We start from the raw sequence: 9,490 nt of genomic DNA on the forward strand, positions 1-9,490 counted from the left end.
GCATCGGGAAGCCAAAGCTAAGTGGAGCATGCAGGCTTGATTGCTGTTGTGACCAGTGTTCCCTCTAAGCTGAGTTAGTGTGAGCCAGCTCACAGTTTTTTAGCCTCCGGCTCACACATTTTTGCCTTTGCTCAGGAAGGAGGGCTCCAGAGCAAACTAATTGATGCAGTAGCCAAATTGCTTGCTCACAACTTTAATGTCAGTAGCTCACAAAGTAGAATTTTTGCTCACAAGACTCCACAGCTTAGAGGGAACATTGGTTGTGATAATGGGTTAGATCAGGGGTGTTGAACTCATTTGTTATCAGGGCCGGATCTGATATAAATGAAACCTTGTTGGGCTGGGCCATGTGCGTCAAAAAATGTAATGCCAGGTAGTGGAGATATAAACCTTATAAAGGACACAAACACAATGGGTTTTTTTAACAAAATAAAAACATGCTTAAAATATTGAATGCATGGCAGAAAGACTTATCGAAGTTTGTTTGGAATGGAAAAAAAACCCAGAATTAAAATGAAGATACTATGTGATGCGAAGGAAAGAGGAGGATTACAACTACCGAACTTGAGACTTTACCATGATGCAGTGTGCCTAACTTTGTTGAAACAGTGGGTCAATTTAGAAAATAAAAAATTGTTAGCTTTGGAAGGTCATGACCGCAAGTTTGGTTGGCACGCATACCTATGGTATGGAAAAGTTAAGATGGACAAATTTTTTAAACATCATTACATAAGAAGAACATTATTTGATACCTGGATTAAATATAAGAAGTTTTTCTGGGAAATGAGACCTTTGTGGATAGTTCCGGCAGAAGTAATCAAGCCATATTCAATAGTAAGAGGGGAAGATTGGATACAATATAAAGATATATTAAAGATAGAGGGGAGAACTTTTGAGATAAAGAAAAGGGAAGAACTAGATTTTGAATATGATTGGTTACAGTATAGACAGATATATGATTTGTATAAGACAGACAAGAAGGAATTTGGGTTCAGAAAAAACTTTAATGAAATTGAACGTTTGTGGTTAGAAAGCGAAAATAAGTTGATATCCAAAATCTATAAGGTTTTATTAAAGTGGTATACAGAGGATGAAACAGTTAAAGAGCAAATGTTAAAATGGGCAATAAATATGAATAAAGAAATATCTATGTCATCATGGGAACATTTATGGATAAATTCGTTGAAAATATCTACTTGTAATAATGTAAAAGAAAATTGTTATAAAATGATGTATAGGTGGTATATGACTCCGAAAAATATTGCTATTATGAATAATAATATGTCTAACAAATGTTGGAAATGTAAGAAACAAGAGGGTTCACTCTATCATATGTGGTGGACTTGTGATAAAGCAACTAAATATTGGATGGACATACACAGTGAGATGCAAAAGATTTTAAAGTGTAACTTTAAGAAAGAGCCAGAAGTATTACTGTTGGGTCTTAAAATGGAAGATGTGAATATGACTAAGAGAACTTTGATGTGGTATTTGGTCACAGCAGCCAGAATGACTTTTGCTCAATCTTGGAGACAAGAAAAAGTGCCTGAAATTTGGGAATGGATTAAAAAACTGCTTTTTATAGTGGAAATGGACAAATTGACAAGGAAATTGAACAATAAAGATCCAGAGGAGTTCATGGTGGATTGGATAGACTTTAAAGAATATCTGGAGAAAGATTGGGATGTGAAAAATAATCTATTCTGTTTTGATAATTATTAAAAAATAATTGATGTACTCCGATATGTTAGATAGAGATAAGAAATATGTGTAAGAAATGTTTACCAATTAATTTTAATAGTTGATGTGTTAAGATGTGAGAATTAGAAGAACAATAAGAAGGGGAGGGGGTGGGACCACTGCGGGAAGCCAGAGGAGGGGATGGGGGTTAAAGAAAAGGATATGGGTTGAAAATATTGAATTAATGTTGAATTTGTTATAATATCCTATCAATAAAATGTTTTTTTTTTTAAAAAAGTATTAGTGCAATATTTTGTTTAGTTAACAGTGTCTGATAACTGACACCTCTTGCTCTGAATTACTGCATCAAAATGTCTGTGCTGTTGCAGTCTTGAGTATGCAAGTATGTATCTGTAAGCTGCAAACCTACTTTTGATTTATTGACATTCACTACAGAAATCTCATGCTCAAAGTTCTGAGCCTAGGACCCAGGGACAAACGTGAAATGGCTGTGCATTGCAGGTTTCTGTACATAAATTGCTTTGTGTGCTGGTCAAGAACATGAGAAGGCACCATGACACAGACTGAGGACCATGTTTTTGTCTGCAAAACTATAGTCTTCCTCAGTGGTTAGTATCAGCCTACTATCTGGGAAGTCTAAGTTCAAAATCCCCAAAAGAAATGTGCTAGGTGAACTTGGTCTGGACACACACACACACAGCCTAATCCACCTCACTGGCTTGTTGTTATTCCTCATCTAAATAGTTCACCTTGCTTTCCTACTGATAAAGATTGGATCATGAGGGCATGAATACAGTGAAAAGGAGGAGGGAACACAGTTGCACTCTGGGGAGGCTCAGCATAACAAGCCCAACAAAACACACACACTGTAGCAAGGCACACAGAAGCTCATACCTTGGATATAACTTTGTTGGTATTAAAGGTGCTTTGTATTTCTCCCATGTGATCGAGGCAGCCAAGCAAAGCAAGCTTTCTCTCCTTCCCTCCCTCCCTCCCTTTGGGGAGGAGTCTCAACCAATGGAGAGGAAGAAAGGTTTGCTTTTCTTTCCTGTGCAATCGAGCCAGCCTGGACAGGAATCATGCTCTGACTTATTCCCTCCCTCCACCTGGGAGGGTAAGGGGCCTCAGCCAGAGCAAGGAACAGAAGCTTGCTTATCTATCTCTCCTTAGTGACCGAGAGTCTGGCAAAGCAAGCTATGATGCAGCAGCAGCAGTGGCAGAACTGAAAGAAGAAGCAGGAGACAGCCAGTTCCATTGCGGGCCTGATAGAAGCCCTCTGGGGTTCTGATCTGGCCCGTGGGCCGCATATTTGACTCCCCTGGGTTATACCCAAGCTTCTGTAAGTAAAAGGAGTTTCCACAAATCTTATCTGCTTTCCCTAGCAGTCTTTTGCATTCCCCACAGGATCAGGGGACCATCTATAATATAAGGAAGGCAGGCAGGCTGTATCAAGAAAGGGGAATCAGATAAATCAGTGGTGTCCAGCATAAGATCTGGGGGGTGGAGCCATCCCATCCAGGGCTCTTACCTGGCCTGCAAGCAACTGGTATGTATGGAAATGTAAGGTACTCCCCCTTTTATGGTATCCCTTGGAAAAAACCTAGTCTTGCATATGATTAAATACAATTATTGGGGCTTTTGTGGGTTTCCCAATAAATTGATTTCACTGCTAGGAATCAATTGCTTTTGTTTGTATTTTGAGTAAAAAATAATATTGTCAATTGGGTTTGCCTGTGCCCTTTATAAAGTTTATATCTCTGGTACCTGGCATTTCACTTTATGGCATACATAGCCCGACTGGATAAAGTGACATTTATGTCAGATCTGGCCCTCATAACAAATGAGTTTGACACCACTGAGACCAATTCTTCCTTGATATTTTACTCTGTTGATGAAGATTGCTTGGCTCATGCAAGACTCTCTGGCTAGGATTCATCCAATTGCTTCTTATTGCTGAACCCCCTTGTGACCACATGGCACATTGTTCTTGATGGTCCCGACTCTCGATCATCAGCAGGAGCTTTATGAGAAGTGCAGATGGCTGCTGAGGAAGACAGGAAAGATCCATTTTTGTGAACTCCTTCAATAGAAATATGAATCCAACCCAAAGTATGTTAGAATACTGGGGAGACAGAGAAAAAAACTTGCTGTCCTAAATATCAGAATCCATAGGGGACAAGCTCAAGTTCTTTTACAAGCTATGAAAGTAGAATCAAGGTAAGAATCCTAATTAGGGGGGAAATTTTGCATATCATGTACTCATTCACTTTAATCAGACTATTACAAAACTTAAGAAATCACATTGCATTAATAGATAGGAGGCAAATGTTTCCTGACTCCATTTAAAAGGTTTCTGAGCATAATTTTAAAACCAACTTAAAACTGCACAAACATCATGTCCATTCCCCAAACGTTTCAGAAATTTTTGTTGAGAGTGACTTGCTACATTTGTTCCAGGGCGAGTTCACACTCCTGCTTCTGACAGGTAATTCTTTTTGAGTTATAAATGCATCCTCCATCTGTGAAATTGAGATCCAACCATGCAAAATGCCTCCTTCGTTTTCTGTTGTTGCTCTGCACGCGCTCCAAAGTTGATTTCACACACCAGAGCACATTGATAAAAATCAGTAACCACAGAAGAACGGTTGGAAAATGTTGTCACCTCATCATGACGTCTCCCTGTCAAAGTTAGTTGTTCAACCCTCCCCCTTAGAAATGTTAAGCCTCGGATGGGCTTATGCTCAGTTTGTTAGAGTTCAAAAAGTTTGCAGAGATGCGTCCTGTGAACCCCATCAGCCCTGACCTACGTTAATCAACAGCCTTGCTTCTCCATTGGTGGAGTTCTCCTTGAAAGCTTGGAAGTTTAGAACACCATGGGACTATTTTTTAGTCAAGGCAAAGACCATACAGGGAAAGATCAGTTCTCTAAAACAAACACAATGATTGAAGCAGTATAATATTTTAATAAAATTAAATCTATTCACAGAGCTTTATGCATGTACAGTATATACTGTATTTAAAACCTACGGAACACAGATCATTTTATTCTAGTAGATGAAGCTTTGGACAGACGTTAAGCTTACTTGCTTTTAATAATGTGTACAATGGTACTCGATAATGAATTTACATATATACATATCTATGCACACAATCACATATCTATGTATAGATATGTACATATTACAGTTAAAAAGACCACCTATGCTTATAGGGACATATATACTCATATATGTCACACACACACACACACACACACACACACACACACACACCCCTTTTAGTTTAGATCCAGCACAGTGTTTTTGTGAGCAGAAATATTTCCACCTCTGGAACATGACTTTCTCACCTCTCCATTATTGTTGTAGCCCAAAATGCCTCTGAGAAAGTTGCCCTCTCTGGGCAGAATCCTTTCCACCCGCAGAAAGACTGCATTGGATCTAAACCTTCATTTCTACCATTTTGAGGATTATTTTACCCAGTACTGACACTGAAGATCTGGTTATATTCCAGCAGATGTTCCCAAAGTTGGAAAGATTCCTGTGAACAGAAGGACACTTGTTGATCCGACCTATTTCATTCACTTCAATTAATGGTGCTGCTTTCATAGGAAAACGGGAATAGGGATGGGCACGAACTGGCTCACCAACTGAAGTTTGTTACGAATGTTAGGTGATTCGCGAACTGAAGTTCACAGTAGGAAAACCAGCACGAACTTTCCATGAACTTTCAAGTGGTTTGTGGCAGTTCATGCATGGATCAAATGTTTACCAAAATGCATCAATCAAAATGTTTACCAAACTTCAAATCAACAGGGGGAGTGGAATTCTCCACACTTGGAAACACCAATAGGGGCCTCCAAAGCTTAACAGGCACTGTTGGCTGCCAATAACAGCGTTCTCATTCTGCTCTATGGGATCAGAATGCTACACATACCCTCAGCTCAGCTCCGCACCCTCTTCTCTGTTGGGTGTTGACAGTTGACAGAGAGGCAGGAAACTTGTTAAAAGTAGAGCACATTCATTTGTTCCTGATTGGAAACACCTCTCCCCTGGTGAGGTTTGGGTGGACTCAGGGCTCTGAGCCACCCTGTCTCTCTGCTCACACCAAGCAGAAGGGCTTAGCTACTGGGTGCCTCAGCTGAGAGCCCACATTTTATACCCTCCCACACCTCCTGACTGTGAACTCCTCTCCCCTGGTGGGGTTTGGGTGTTAGGTGGACTCAGGGCTCTGAGCCACCCCATCTCTCTGCTCATTCTGAGCTGAGGGGCATAGCTACTGGGTGCCTTGACTGAGGACCCACATTTATATCCTCCCATCCCTCCTGATTGTAACATCTCTGTGTGCCGTGAAGGGGAAAGGGGGTTCAAAGGGTGCTCATTTTGCGGGTAAGAAGTCCTCTACCCCCGTGTACCACAGCCCCCCATCCCCAGGCACCAAACCCATCCTGCCAGCCCACTGGAGCCCAGCCCTAGCAGGGCATCACCAGGGGTCTTGGAGCCTCCTTCCCCTGATCTGTTCCTGGGGCTCTCCACAGAGGCAAAAGAGTTGTTAGCACTGTCCAAACACCAGCAGTTGCTAACACTCTTTGGAGAGGAGGACTCTGACAGCCGTGATTCAGAGGGCGGGGTGGGGGAAGCATCCTCCCCTTCTACATTTCAGCTCCTTGTTGCTGCTCCCACCTCGAATACTCCCCTCTGCGCCCACTCCCAGTGCAGCACCAGAAAGCATCTGTGCCTCCCACCTTCTTCAGTCCTGGAGCCCTGTTTCCAGCCCACAGTTTGGAAACATTTCTATACCCTCCTCAGTGACCCCTGTGTGGCAGAGTGTCAGGTGTGCCACACCCATGTCCGGAGGGGTGCAAACCCCCAACACTTGTCCTCCTCTGTCCTTCACAGGCACCTGCAAAGGGTGCACCAAACTAGGTTGCTGCAGAAGAAAAGAGTGGTGGCCAATGGGAGGAAGAAGAAGCACACTCCCTCTCAGCAGGGAGAAGAGGAGGGGATGCAGGAGGCCCCTCCAAGAAAGGCTCCCCACATTCAGGGTACCGTAGGTGGGACACCAACATCTACTTCATAGCACAACAACTACCTCATGGAACAACATCCACCTCAGCAAACATCTACCTCAACTAACATCTGCCTATACAAGTAAGCCCCTGTTTGACTACCCCTTTCTATTACATTTGTACAATTCATGACAGGTGATCTCTTGTCTGTACAATGTGTTCCACTAATGGTGAATAGCCAGAAATTTCACCTAGGGTTGGCCTGTGACCAGAGGAGCTATGTGTTTGGGCCTGAGGGGACCTGGGAGTGTTATGGGCATGCCTCACTGAGTTCCATGGGGTTAATTTGGGGAGCCCCTGTCAAAACTCTGGGATGTCTGCCTTTCTGTCCTTCAGAGACCCGGGGGTGGCCCTGCCAGCTTAACATGTGTTTCCATTCTTTTGCTGAATAGAAGAATGCACCCTGGTTGATGGGTGTGCTCTGGACCTTTGTGTTTCAGCCCAAGGGGGACTGTGAGAGTTGTAGGCATGCTTCCCTTACTTATGTTGTAGGCTAGGGTGCCTGCCGAGCTGCCGTGGGTTTACTTTGGGGAGCTCCTGTCGAAACTCCGTGGATGTCTGCCTTTCTGTCCTTCAGAACCTGCCTTTGGAGACTTGGGGGGAGGCTGCGAATGTAGGGGGGATGCTTGCCTTGCTTCCAGTGTCTGGCTGGGGGGGGGGGGCTGCCCCGAAGTTTCCCTGTGAGTTTGGTGTCACTGGCTTGTTCATGAGCTGTTCCATAGACTCCTGTAACTGCAGCTGTCTTTTCCAGAGAGAGCACTGGGGAGACCTCTTTTTTTTTGGAGGGGGGGTGTCTCTTATTGGGACTTGAAGAATGTAATACACCCCAATTTGGAGAGACTGTAAAGGAGTAGGCAGCAGGGTGAGGTTCCCTGTGTGTTTGGTGTGTGTAGCTTGCAGGGGGTCCATTCTATATACTTTTGAACCTGCACCTGACATTTTCCCCCAAAGCACATTCCTGGGGTATCTTCTTTGGGGGGCCCTAACTTGAACCCCCTAGGTCCAATGTATATATAACTTGGAGGGCACATACAGGAGCATCAGGGGGAGGTCCCCTGCAACTTCGATGTCTCCAGCTTGCACAGGGTCCGTTCTATACACTCCCGAACCTGCACCTGTCACTTCCCCAGAAAGCACTTTCACGGGGGCACCTTCTTTGGGGGCTTGTAACTCAGACCCATTAGATCCAATCCTCACCAACTTTAGAGGGGAGGTAGAGGAGAATCAGCTGGAGATTCCCTATGAGCTTGGTATATCTAGCATGCTGGGGGGCTGTTCTACTGTTATAAATGCCAATAAAGGTAAACTAACTAACTAGTTCAGATATAACGCCCATGAGTTTGGGAGGCTTGCCACAAGACTCAAGGAGAAAGTTCTGCTTGATACAACACGGGAGCACGATGGGTTTTCAATTCCAGCGACTTGCACTGACCTAAAAGGGAGGGCAGAATAGGGATAAAGTACACGCTTACGTATCTCCTGATGCTGTAATGGCCTGGCTTGATGCGCTTGTTTATGAGTCCAATAAGGGGAGGGGAAAGCAGGTGATGGCAAGCCCTCCATGTATGAGCATTGTGTTTTTGCTAGGATGGATCATATTTGCTCCATGGAATGAAATGCATCAACATCAGAAGGGTTGTATATGAATGGGGAAACTCAGATGCCTTTGGGTTAGAATGTGCTAAGGCTTAAAATAACATGCGCAGAGCCAGCGAATGTTCTGCATGAGCACGTGGATAGAGGCTGACAGGTGAGAAGGGAGATCTCAAACCATAACAGTGACGGTCCAAGGGAACAATGTCATTACTGAGCCTGTGAACACAGTTTGCAGCAAACAAAACGAACAAAGTCTTCTGTATTATATAGAAATTATGTTTATTGCATTTGATTATGTTTGAGGGTCTTGACAGCTAACTGCTTTTGTAGCGTGGCAGCTTTCAGCTATGATGAGGTTTTCAAAGGGGGGGGGATAAGTTGGGGGAAAAAAGAAAAGAAAACCTGCAACAACGAAAGGTTCAGCCAATGTGGATGCAAGTCAGCGATTAAGCTTTCCACCAGGCAGCACAGTTGCTCTGGCTGTATTTAAAATGAAGAACCTACTTGCTAATGGTGTTTACACAAATGACTTCTGAACCCAGAAGATGTAGCTATTGTTCTTGCCAGTGCCACGGAAGGGCTCTGTTGGTCTGCAGGACATTCACTGCCAGAAAGGGAATTATTTCATTTCAAAGATAAACAGGAGGAAAGTTTTGCCTTAACTTCAGACTAGTTCAAGAAAAAAAAAACCCAACCCACATCTTTTCTGTGTGGATCAACATTCCAATTTTCTTAAGTCATGTATCCGCAATCAAACAGGAGTTCGTTGAAAACAGTAAACAGTTAATCTCCATGCAACAGAACTGTAACCATTTCCAAACATGCAGGTGCGTTTAAAAAAATTAAAAAATATAAGGTGCCTTGAGAATGCTGGCAATTTTACATTTGGAACATACCGTTTTTTTGTTTTTAATATATATATTTATATATTTATATATGTACATTGTTACCAGTTAACTTTACCTTACAAGCTACAAAGTTAGGAAAATATACAGTACTTTTGCATATAATGGTATATCCTTGTAGCCCCTGAGTCAAGTATAGAGGATTTAAATACAAAAAAAGGAGGAAAAAAAACCCAGCCATTAAAAGCACTTACATTTTAGGTGATGTAAGAGTATAAAAGGG

The sequence above is a fragment of the Gekko japonicus genome, unplaced genomic scaffold (genome assembly GCF_001447785.1).
Source record: "Gekko japonicus isolate JY-2015 unplaced genomic scaffold, Gekko_japonicus_V1.1 scaffold399, whole genome shotgun sequence".
Classification (NCBI taxonomy): Eukaryota; Metazoa; Chordata; class Lepidosauria; order Squamata; family Gekkonidae; genus Gekko; species Gekko japonicus.